Source organism: Barbus barbus (assembly GCF_936440315.1).
Source record: "Barbus barbus genome assembly, chromosome: 6".
NCBI lineage: Eukaryota > Metazoa > Chordata > Actinopteri > Cypriniformes > Cyprinidae > Barbus > Barbus barbus.
This window is the reverse complement of record NC_136734.1, coordinates 21,211,045-21,224,822: the sequence shown is the minus strand read 5'-3', so window position 1 is coordinate 21,224,822 and position 13,778 is coordinate 21,211,045.

The window sequence follows — 13,778 nt, the reverse complement described above, 5'->3', positions numbered from 1 at the left end:
TAGTTCCAAGGAGGATGGAGGATTGCGTCCCTTTTTAGATCTGCATCATTTGAACCGCTCAGTCTGCTAGACTGAAGTTCAAGATGCTCAGGTAAGTATCTCAGATCAAGTCTGAGGACTGGTTTGACACGTAGATCTAAAGGACGCATACTTCCATGTCTCCATCCTTCCCACTCACAGGAAGTTCCTGAGGTTTGCTTTCAGGGGTAAAGCTTACCAATATCGGGTACTTCCCTTCGGCCTAGTACTCTCACCCTGCACTTTTACGAGTGTGTAGGCGCCGCGTTAGCTCCGCTGAGGCTACGGGGCGTCCGCATACTCAATTACATCGACTATTGGTTGATTCTCGCTCAATCAGAACGGAGGGCAGCTCAACATTGAGATGTTATTCTCGCTCGCTTAAAAGTGTTGGGGTTAAGAATGAACCCCAAGAAAAGTGTGCTTTCTCCATTACAGAGAACCACTGGGGGTGGTGGGGATTCGATCACGGTGCAGGCACGTATGTCTCCTGCTCGGATCGAGTCAATCCTCACGAGAGTCAGGAGGGTGAAAGAAGGCCAGTCACTCACTGTCAAGCAGTTTCAGATACTGCTGGGTCTGGTGGCAGCTGCATCCAACGGGATACCTATTGGCCTGCTGTATATGAGACCCCTACAGTGGTGGCTCAAGACCAAGGGGTTCTCCCCGAGGGGAAACCCGCTTCGCATGATCAAGGTCACGTGGCGATGCCTACGTGCCTTAGACATGTGGAGACAACCTTGACTCTTAAAAGCCCTCAGGAGATCGTTCTGCCAACCATGCCACCTACGGTGCTTCAGGGCGCAGCGGTCTCCAGCGAGCGCACGTCTCAGTTTCTTCCACCCATTACCGCAGCGGAGCTGAGATGCTCGCCACCCCTTCGGGGATCTCTAGAGCAGCTGGTTCGGTCGTTCCCTGCCGGTTCGCCGCTTCACGGCACCGAACTAGCCGCTCTGACTACACCAGAGGCCAGTCTCGAGGGACTGGTTCCCTTAGCAGACTATTTCGCAGCATGTAAGCTACTGCCAAACGTGTCTAGATGGGTCCTGCGCACTGTAGAGAAAGGCTACAGAATCCAGTTCGATTCTCGTCCGCCTCAATTCAACGGGGTGAATTCCACATTAGTGGGCCCCGAGCAGGCTCTGGTAATGGAACAGAAGGTACATACTCTCTTAAGGAAGGAGGCCATCGAGGTGGTTCCTCCTCGCGAGAGAGTCCGGGTTCTACAGCCGGTACTTCATAGTTCCAAGGAGGATGGAGGATTGCGTCCCCTTTTTAGATCTGCATCATTTGAACCGCTCAGTCTGCTAGACTGAAGTTCAAGATGCTCAGGTAAGTATCTCAGATCAAGTCCGAGGACTGGTTTGACACGTAGATCTAAAGGACGCATACTTCCATGTCTCCATCCTTCCCACTCACAGGAAGTTCCTGAGGTTTGCTTTCTGGGGCGAAGCTTACCAGTACCGGGTACTTCCCTTCGGGCAAGTCACTCACTGTCAAGCAGTTTCAGAGACTGCTGGGTCTGATGGCGGCTGCGTCCAACGTGTTACCTATTGGCCTGCTGTACATGAGACCCCGAGGGAGAACCCCCTGGTTCGCACCGACAACACATCGGTGGTCTCTTATAGCAACCACCAAGGAGATCTGCGGTTCGCGCCCCCTGTACAGGCTGGCGCACCAAATCACTGCGTGGGCTATGAGGCTGAGCTCTCCTGGTTGGTCGAGCTGGCATGGCTCCCTTCAACTTTGAGGGTCACCTTGAGCATGCTGCTTCCTCCCGGCTCTCCTGTTGGTCGAGCTGGCATTGTTCCCCTCAACTTAGAGGGTCACCTTGAGCATGCCGCTCCCTTCTGAGCGTCTGGGTTAGCATGTGGGAGCAGACATCCTGTCGAGGCAGGGGCTGTTATCCGGGGAATGGATGCTTCAAACCGAGGTGGTGAAGTAGATCTGGAGAGTGTTTGGCCAGGCTCAGGTGGACCTCTTCGCCACTCAGACAGCACAATGTCCCCTCTGGTACTCTCTACGTCATCCAGCTCCGAGGGGCTGGATGCCATGCTACAGACGTGGCCGATGCTTCATCTGTACGCCTTTCCCCCGATTGCTCTGCTCCCCGGAGTTCTGGAGAGAGTGCACCGGGACGGACTCCGGCTGCTATTAGTAGCCCCGTTCTGGCCGGGCCGAGTATGGTTCTCGGACCTGATTTCCCTCCTCGACGGCTTTCCATGGGAGATTCCAGTAAGGAGGGATCTCCTCTCACAGGCAGGAGGCACCCGTGTGCACCCCCGTCCGGAGTGGTGGAAGCTGTGGGTGTGGCCCCTGAGGGGGCATAGCTCATAGCTTCCGGTCTCTCAACCGAGGTTGTTGAGACCATTCTCCAATCCAGAGCTCCCTCTACGAGGAGACTGTACGCCCTGAAGTGGAGACGCGTCACTTCATGGTGCGGAGATCGCTAGCTCGACCCAGTTAACTGCCCGGTTGGTACAGTGCTGGAGTTCCTGCAGGCTCGACTCTCCGCAGGGTTAGCCCACTCCACCTTGAAGGTCTATGTGGCGGCAATCTCGGTTTACCACACCCCTCTTGGTGGACTGACAGTGGGCAGACAACCCCTAGTTACACGTTTCCTCTGTGGTGCACTGAGGCAGTCTGTTCGTGGATGCCACTCAGATGGCCTATGAGTCTTCTGACCTCCCCTCGCCATGGGAGTCAGAGCTCATTCCATGAGGAGTGTGGCGGCCTCCAAGGTCTTTCTCGCAGGTGTCCCTATCCAGGACATCTGCAATGCTGCGGGATGGTCTACGACTCTGACCTTGTCAGGTTTTATGGCCTAGACATACGAGCCACTCCAGGCTTCTGTTCTCTCGCCCTAGCTGTGCTCCGTTGGATACACACAGGGCAGGGACTTGGAAGTCTGGTGCCGTGGGTATCTCGTTCCCCAAAGCGTCTCCTGACGCAGCTTGAGTTCCTGAAGAGGAACGTCTTAGGTTACGTATGTAACCCCAGTTCCTCGAAGGAACGAGACGCTGCATCACGAGGCCACACTTCCGGCATCCCTGCCAGCGGTTGCTTCATTCTAGAAGCTGACGCCGGTTTCACCGCACATGCTTTTATACCAGCTGGTCATTACGTCACCTCGCCCGTGATGTCCCTCCCATCCATTGGACAAATTTCATTGGTATTCAGAGATGGTTACTCTGTAGGCGTTCCTCCAAAGCGTCTCCTGACGCAGCGTCTCGTTCCTTCGAGGAACTGGGGTTACATACGTAACCTAAGATGTTTTTTTTTTTTTTTTTTTTAATAAACAAGTGTTCTTTTAAATAACAACAGCACTTAAAGCCATAAAAAGTATTAAATACCTTAATTAGTATAAGAAAAAAATTATAATTTCAAAAAGTCTTAAACTTGGGAAGGAAATGCAAGAATCGCGTTGTGGATTAAATATAATGTTTTATATTCTCTTTTATTGCAACAGCACTGCTTGTCCTACCAAATGCTGTTGCCTCGGAACCACCACTAGTGGCTTACAACATCCGAGCACGGATCCTGGCATCCGAAATTGCCCCCTATACAGCCATTTTAAGTGGTGTTCGAAACCATAGTGGATGTTCAAGTGCACTCATTCAATCACACAATGCACCGCAAAAACAAGTGTACAACCGATGTACACTCAATGGCTAGAGAACCCCCAGAATGCACTGTGAGAGTCGCGCACCGAGTGAATTCCCGCGTCTCACCAGAAGATGGCACCCGCAGATGAATCATCCATTCATTGATTTTAGAAGCGCTCGTCCACGGCGTAATACAGCGTAATACAACAAAGGTACAAAATTAGTTGTAAATTTACTATTAGGGTTTATACATAATTTCCGTGACAGAGTTCAAGATATATCGTTTAATCTTACTATTGGAGCTGCCCGTTTCAAATGATTATTTAACAGCAAGCAAACTATGCAAAAGCGGCAGTCCTTCCAGTGCACATAGTGTCCGAAATCACTCACTCATTTTTCATTCACTCCTTCAAGTGAACTGTATGAGTGGACTAATGTAGGGAATAGTGAATGAGGGTATAGGGGGCGATTTCAGATACAGCCATGGACCCCTCATCTAAGGCCGTCACTAACGAGTAATTGGGTAATAGATGCATTGCAGGCCACAACAGGCCATAATGATCGTTCGTACAAAGTATCAAAAGTAAGTAACATGGTTCTGTTGAAAACGTAATATAAATGTTTTCTGATGGTTTAGATCTCTGTACCCTATAGTTTTTTTGGGGGTCTCCAGAGACCCCAGACAATAACATTTAATTTTGTAACAAGATAATAGTTTTTTTTTTTTACAAATGTAATTTTACTCTGTTTGTTAATGTTTTTACTCAACATTTGTGCAGTTTTTGGAGGATTTATGATATCTTTTAAATTTCTATAAATAAATAAATAAATATTTATTTAAATTACAAATTTACAAAAAAAACAGCATTTGATGTAAAATTCACTTTATAAAAGGCCCAGATTTCTAACTTTCATTCATGGGGATAACATGGATCATTTTAAATGATTTAATGTAACATTTATACCCATTTTTTTGGAAAATGCAGTTTTAAAATAAAAAAATATCACTTTAACCACTAGATGGCCATAGAGCTCCACTATATGCTATTTGCTATTTGAGAGACCTGAAAGATATCTTTTCACAAGTTGGATTCAGTTGGATTCATATCTAAATATTATAAAATCACAATTATAACAAAAATAAAATATTTTTTGTCAAAGTTTAGTATTTTTTGTACTGAAAAAACCCCAGTTTTTCAATAATGTTACATTATGATTAGAATCAAACCTGAACAAAATGTTACAAAGAGAAATGTTGGAGTCTTAAGATTTTATCATTTATTTCAATTATCTATTTTTAATATAATTCTACAATTTTAATCAATATTTCAGTTACTAACTGTAACAGAACAAAAATGAACAGAAATGAACAGTTATATTACATATGAACACATGAACTGAACAGCAATAACAAGTGAGCAAATAAAGCAGTAAAAAGATACAATTTAGTAAAAGAAATCAAACAACGAGGAACAATAAGTGTGTGTGTGTGTGTGTGTGCGCGTGTGTGTGTGTGTGTGTGTGTGTGTGTGTGAGAGAGAGAGTGTGTGAGTACACATTGTCGGTGTCACCACTTTATATTTGTGTTGGTTCTGCATTTTGGATGATTTTATTTGACAAATTATAGCCTTACAAATGTGTGTGTGTGTGTGTGTGTGTGTGTGTGTGTGTGTGTGTGTGTGTGTGTGTGTGAGTGTGCACATTTTCAATGTGTCAGTGTCACCAATTTATTTTTGTGGTGGTACTGCATTTTGGATGATTTTATTTTACAAATGATAAGAGAACGGTTTTTATAGTCTCAAAAATGTGTTCCTCTATATGTGTGTGTGTGTGTGTGTGTGTGAGCAATATAATTTAGCATTGTGGATGTTTTTTGCATTGGTGGAAGTGTGCCACTTTATTTGTGCCATTTCTGTCGATGTGTTCTGCGTTGTTTCTGATTTTGATGATGAATTTTGTCTATTTTGATTGCGGGGTCTCCAGAGACCCCGAAAGCCACGAGTGTCACAAATTTTGTCACGCTAACATAAAAACAAATATCATTCCAATTTATTTATTTTTTTGTAGATCTAGAAAGTGTTGAGAGCCGTAGAAGGTTTCATACCATTTGGACAAAGGGAACATTTTTTAAAAATTGAGCAAAAGTCATTTGGGGTCAAAAAGACCCCGTAAACCATCAGAGTGTTTTAAACAATATAATGTACATACGCATTACATCAAAAGCCTACAGAGGGCTCCAATGGCCTGACAATCGTCTACATGTCAACATGCGATCTAATCCTCATTTGGCTTAACAACATTTAATTCAAATGTCCACTTAATTTTTTATATTTGGCCATTTCTTTACGACAGAAATGCTGCAACAATCATAAATTATCGTATGTGGACATCAAAAGTTGCCATTTTTCTGAATACCTAATTACGTCCAGCCGTTTCACTGAAATAATCTGTTCAGCTTTTCCCCTATAGGTGCAAATTAAACGAGAATTCATGATCAGGCCTTTTGATGACCGCCATCTCAGCATTAGCCCATTGGAGTGGCTGCTAGGAAAATTCTGGGGTAAGAAACGCCTTCTAATCGATCTGTCAACTATGCATAACTCTCAGTTTCAAGCAAACACCTCGATTCCTTTAGACAAATTCTCTCCCAATGGTAGGACATTGATCATGCCATCCATATGATAAAATCATGGATCTTAGCACCTGGCAGGCAAAAGTTGACATCACCTCAGCTTCCAAAGCCTACCTATCCATCCAGATTCATGCACTTATTTGGGGTACACTAGTACAGGAAATTATATTTCCTCATACGTTTAACTTTCAGATGCAAACAGGACTAAGATTTTCAGACGCGTTATCAGAAACAGCTTATTGGATTTGACTTACAATGACTCAAGTAATGATCATTGCATCTACCCCTTTTAGACTACTCAAATCATCCTGAGTATTGAACTCCCTGTCAGATGCTGCAAGAGCACTCCCGGTGGAGCAATACGTTTCTCTGTCGGCTACTGGCAAAACTCACCCATCCGAAACCGTGAGTAGTGAACTCTCGTCAGATGCCAAGAGAGCTTCCCGGTCGAGCAAACCTCGCTTTTCCGTCCGACCACTGGCGAAGCTTACACGTCCGATGCCGCAAGTCAGATGCTGCGTGAGCATTCCCGGTTGAGTGAATATTTCAGTGTCTTCCGTTCGGCGAGGCTTACCTGTCCGACGCCGCGAGCCTTGATCTCCCGTTGGATGCCGGCGAGAGCCTCCCAGTCGAGCAAACCTTGCCTTTTTCGTCTGACTACCAGCAAAGCTTACCCGCTCGTGCCACGAGTATCGAAGCAATCCTCCTGTCAGATGCCGTGAGAGCCTCCAGACAATCTTACCTTTTAAAGTTCCACGCTTGGCGATGCTTACCCGTCTGACACAGTGAGTCTTGATCTCCCGTCAGACATCTGCGAGAGCCTCCCAGCCAGACAAACTTGCCTTTTCCGACCGTTCATGCCACAGATATAGAACCCCCGTCGAACGCTACAATAGCCTTTCGGTCAAGAAATCTTGGCTTTTCAGTCTGCCTACTGGCGAGGCTTAACCATCCGACACGCGAGTATTGATCTCCCGTCAGATGTTGCGAGAGCCTCCCGGCCAGACAACTTTACCTTTTCAAGTCCTGCGCTTGCCGACGCTTACCCGTCCGACACAGCGAGTCTTGATCTCCCGTCGGGCATCGGCGAGAGTCTCTCAGCCAGACTAACTTACCGTTTAACTTACGGTCGGTGAGACTTACCCATTCGACACAGTGAGTCTTGATCTCCCGTCGGGCGTCGGCGAGAGTCTGCCGGCCACCCAACCCCACCTTTGCGTCTGTTGGGCAGCGAGGCCTAGCTGTCTGACAAGACGGGTCTCATCCCCCCGCCGAACACGGTCCAAACCCTCTCAACTAAATCTCACATCTTTTCCCCCCACCTGGCAAGGCTTACCCATTCGATGGCCTGAGTCTTGATCTCCCATCGGATGCTGCGAGAACCCTCCCAATCTGGGTTTTATTTTCTCCCTACCCTCCCGGCGAGGCTTACCTGTCTGATGCAGTGTCTTGCTGTCAGATGTTGGCAAGAGTTCTCCCGGCTGGGCTCCTATACTTGCCGCCCACGCAAGCGAGGCTCATCCATCCGATGCCGTGAGTCTTGATCTCCAGTCAGAGGCTTCATGGGCCCTCTCGGCCAGATACCTGCCTTCTGTCCTCTGATTAGCAGGGACTGACAGCCAGTAGGGCCTGTACGCTGACTCCGTGAGCTGCTCTACTCAAGGCAACTCGGGTCCTCCTGGTCAGGGCCACACTCACGCTGCTCCTCCATCAGCCGGCAGGGCTCACCCGTTCCAACGCAGTGAGCACACAGTTGAGCATCGGTTCGAGCCCTCCCAACCGGGCGCCCCGAACCACGCAGTCCATACCAGCAGCCGGTGGGGCCTACCCATCCTATGCCACAAGCCACTCCCACGAAGCAAGTAGGCTCCCCCAGCCCACCATACAGGATACTTCTCGAAACCAGCTTCTGCCAGATCTCAGTGCGTATTTTGGGGGGGATCTTAGTCTGGCGGCTGTCCAACACTTAATTGCTTTTTGGGGGGTACTCTGGGTTCAGGCCATTCCCGAGCTCTGAGCCCTTCCCCAGGACAGCACGCCAACTACGCATTACTATAGTCTCTAAATACGCATTACCTTACTCGTGCTAAATATATGTAAGTGTGAACTCGTGAAGTGCTAGTCATTTGAAGCACGCCACACGTACCGTTTATCCGCTTGGATCAAATTCAAACAGCAACAGAGCGCAAGTTTAGAGCAGATGCGTTTACTAGCGAGCACTAAACAGCGCTGTGAGATCCAGAATGAAGCGCTTGAAATCAGCGAAGGACACAATCGCCGATTTAAACAGATGAATTAATTAAACATTTATTAAACATTTTTAAACATTTATTAATTTATAATTCAATACTAATATTATTTTTACTTGCCCTCTTCATTGTCTTCCACCCTTTCCCAGTTTTGATGAAATGATTATTATTATCATTATGACTATTATTATGGCTATTACTGTTGCTAATAATATTTGTTGTTTATATTATTATTATTTATCTTGATTTGTGACACTGCTTAGATCTGTTATCAATCTATTATGATACTATTTCAGTTGTATGCTTCCTTCCCCACCCTTAGACACAATGACACACATACATGCGCGCACGCACGCACGCGCACACACGCGCACACACACACACACACACACGTTGGTTTTTGTGGTTTATGGGGACTCTCCATAGGCGTAATGGTTTTTATACTGAACAAACTGTGTGTGCTATTGCCCTACACCAACCCTACACCTAAACTTAGCCCTCACAGGAGACTTTGTACATTTTTAGATTTTCAAAAAAACACCATTTAGTATGTTTTTTAAGCCTTTTGAATTACGGGGACATAGGCAGTGTCCTCATAAACCACCTTCATATTGTAATACCTCTGTCATACCCATGTCATTATACAAATTTGTGTCCTCATAAACCACATAAACATGCACACACACACACACACACACACACACACACACACACACACACACACACTCACAGACATATGAATGCAAATACAGGAGTTAATCAGAACGGACCTGTAATGTTGGCCATCAGTATATATGTTTGTTTGTTCAAGTGTTTCTACATTTTGGTACATGTAAATATTGTCACCTTCTAAACATTTTTTTTTCCCTCATGTTATATGCTTGGTCCATGGGCGTTATGTATTTGGTACATGTAAACACTGTCACATTCTTTACTTGCATAATAAAAAAACTGATGAAATTGCACTGACAAACAGGAGAAACACTGTGCGCAACGAGACAAGAATCATTTACCATGGATTTGTTTTACTGTAACACTAACTGCACCATGCTATTGCGGCAGAAATGAGGGATATCTCGAATTATTGATATATTTTTAATGTAGACATATTAAAGGAGTAATGGAATATAATTACAGTATTTTGTGATTAAGCTAGGTTGTGCATTTATACTAAATGTATTAGACCACTGTTCTTCATACAAATACCTAGAACCGTGTAGGCCAAGTTAATTTTTATACCATGGTATTGAGGTGCTATAGGCCTATGTTTTTACTGATTATCATTATGTATGCTATATGAAAGACCAAGGGTTAATTTTAATAACTCAAACAGTCAGAATAATTAAATTTCACCATATAAAAATTAGGTTTTTAGAGAATGAACATGAATTTACATTGCATCCTTAACATGTAATCCTGCATCCTCAAGCTACTGTTAAATGTGCATTTTTAAGAGACAAAAAAAGTAATATTACTACTATTGCAGCCAGCACTGCAAACTGTGCTGAAGATACATGTAATCAAAGTCACGCAACACAAACCTATTTCATGATTTGAAACAATAGGCTATCACTCATTAGAACAGGGATCACCAGACTCGGTCCTGGAGCGCCAGTGTCCTGCTGAGTTTAGTTCCAACTTGCCTCAACACCACCTGCCAGGAAATTTCTAGTATACCTAGCAAGACCTTGATTAGCTAGTTCAGGAGTATTTAAACTCTGCAGGACACCGGCGCTCCAGGACCGAGTGTGGTGGTGACCCCTGCATTAGAGCATGCAGAAACTAGGAAATTAAGTTTCATCATTTTTATCAAGTTTTATAATTTCTCAATTAAGATATTTATTTTGTTGAGGAAAAATAACTGGAAAAGTGTCAAGAATTCGAAGAAATTAAGTGTTTGTCATGTTCTCAGCATAGTCGTTTAAAACTACAATTAGGCTTCTACAGCTTTCATTTAGGAGCAAAAATCTGCCTTTAAACTTGAAAGAATATAAAGGTTTGAAATTTATCATGACTATTGATATCGCCTGATATGAAACATTTTATTGTGAATTTTTTTTTGGCCATATTGTACAGCCCTACTTTCAAGGGAACTGACTTCAGAAAAGTTTTGATTCCATCTTCATTTAATACCTGATAAAGTAGCGTTTATGAACACCGCGCAGGGGCGGGTCTACCGGGGTGGCAACTGCCACCCCAAGTAAAAGCTCCACCCCCACCTGCCACCCCAGAATTATCCCAGAATAAAATATAAATGTCAGCAGTGTTTCATGTGCTACTTTTCAATGATGACTTTTCAACGATGACTGCGTAACGAAAAAGAAAAAAAGTATTTAACTAAACTGTACACGATGGTTGCATGCGCACGCAGCATGCCCAGTGTAGACAGCTTCATTAACAATTACTCTTATGAACCGGTTCTTTTTGAGTCAAAAACACAAAGCTCAGCCCATTCACTAACAAACTGTTTTTACATTCGTTCATGAATCAGATACTGCTTCTCGGTTTATTCAGAAGTCCTCTGAGAATGCAATCCTGTCCGGATATGTCTGAGATTCATCCCGCAATTGTTTGGTGATTCGATTCGCCGACCGCTCGCTCCACTTTCGTCATCTAGGCCTTTCTGCCATATCGGACGAAACAATAACATGAAATTAATAAGAAGATTCTGATCACGAAAACTAATAGCAGAGTTAAGAATCTTGTATTGCAGTTTTCTCGATTGTTAACATAATATAACTGATTTTAGTTTGCCCATTTTCCCAAACCATTAATTCAGTTCTCAAAACAAAGACACATTTCTCAAAAAGTTTCACAATGAGTAAGTTAAACATTAGGTAGCAAAACTGATGACACCAATCAGAATATCTGCATCCTAACAATGGAGAGACGAGAGAGCTGAATGAATAATATGCATGGGTTTCATACTTACAAATTCAATATAATTACAGTACAGTACATTAGATTATGGAAAATTCACTATTCTATATGTACAGTAAACTGTAGTACATGTTGTACACCTTCAAACGTGTGACTGTCAAATTTTATTTGTAACCATTTTTTATGTGCACTGTTAGCAGAACTGAGAAATGGCTGCCTAGAGATAAAGCTAGTCTTGTGTCAGGAGACCAGGAAACTGCTATAGTACTGTATACTGTAATGAAATTTGACCAAATGTGCAGAGGATGCTGAATTTACTTTATTTTATTTACTGTACTGTATTGTGGTGCATACCAAGTTCATATACAATTATTTGGTATTTGAACTTTTCTAGTGTTTTTCATTTACTACAAGTTTACTTTACAGTACAGTAGTAAAATGGAAATTATCTGTTCCCAAAAGTTAATTGCTGAATTATTAGGGGTTCAAACACGAAGTGCTGAAACCCTATTGTAACTGTTAGGATTATTATTATTATTCCCTAAAACTGATCTTTCAGAACAAAACGTAAGGCCTAGAGAGCTGAAACTTTGTCAGAAGGTAATAGTCTGGCTCGCTACTCAGGCGCAAAGGCACCAAGTCAATACACATATACACATTTTTTATATTGTGTATTGACTTGGTGCCATGATGGATATTGAAATGTTATTTATTTAGATGACTACTTAATGGTAAGGCAATATTTGTGAACACAACTGTGCATGTCAGACAATAAATCCCCAAAACCTATGCATGGGGGCTTGCTTTGGTGTTGCCACCCCTCATAGACCCTATGCCACCCCTTTGCCACCCTAAAAATTATTTTCTAGATCCGCCCCTGACACCACGCCTCTTTGTGTGCAGCCATCACCGGGGAAACAGCTGTATTTTTTAAATACAGCTGAAAAACAAAATGGTTTAAAAGCTGAAATGTGACATTTATCATTTTGTAAAACATTTTTTTTTGTGTGAGAAAACCCGCTCATACCATAGAAATTTAATTTCTGCAGATCTTAAAAAAAGGTAACAAAAAGCCTTAAATTTCTTTAATAAAGCCTTAAATAAAATTCTATAGATACCATGTAGGCCTTAATAGTTAAATACAATTCCTTCCTTTATATTTGTTGATATTTGTGTTTTGAAAAAGAGGACAGACTGCATAGGGCCAAGACATTGAAAGGGGCCCAGAAAACTCAGTGGAGGAGTGTAGCATGGGTCAAAGAAGAACACGGTACACTGACCAGGAGCGGTTCTAGACCCTTTTTAGATTGTTATTTTTTTGTTTGTTCAATTTGCACACTGAAAATGGGTTGGAGCTCTTATTTTTGAACTCTCAAAGTGCACCAGATTAATGCACTTAAATTTAAAATGTATACAATTTTCTCCCGGGGGGCATGACCCCGGACCCCCTTAGAGGGGAACAGACCCACCCACCACTGCCTCAATAAGTCTTACATGACCACGATATGTGCCTCCAGCCACATCCATTAGCCCCTGATGTTTTCAAATCGTAGAAACGCCCCTGATCATAAACAATATTAGATGTGTGTCAATATAACGGATCTGTGCATTTATTGCATTAATAATGTCACTCACGGCTCTTAAGTAACTTATTGCTTTAATAAGTATTTGTGTATATTTACTGAAGAAGGTGGTACATGATATTGATACGCAGTTTGACAACATCAAATATTTTTCATAAAAAAATTCTCATTAAGATACCAGCAGACATACTAATCCAGCACAAATTGGTGCATGAGATGTCACCAAAATGAAGCATTTGAACATAAAAACAAAATAGCAAGATGGGTGGGAACTGAAAAAGGTCCCCTTTTGAAAAAAAAGACCCCCCCCCCCCCCCCCCTCCCAATAGGCTGGCTACGGGCCTGTATATATATATATATATATATATATATATATATATATATATATATATTTATATATATAACATCCACATCACTGTAATCAGATGCATTTTTAACTGCTGCTTTCTCACCGCTGTCAATTTTCATTGTTTATTTCGTTATTGAGAGGAAAGCAAGCAGCATATTCACCCAAACGCCGCTTAGCAGCTTCAGGTTCGACTGCATTTGCTCTAAAGCACTGTCTTCTCTTGAATCACATCCAGGATGGCTAAATTACAGTCTTGTGCTACAGAGCCACACTGGTCAAACCGTATTATTGCATGCTCTTACATTAGATCAAACGACTACTCGACAACAACATTTCTTTTATTTATTATTATTATCGTCAATAATGTCAACTAATCGTTTCATGGACCCATGCAGCAGTACTGGTGAGTCTGGGAAACTAGATTAGGTTTGTCTAAGAAGTCACTATTTCAGTTTCATTGGG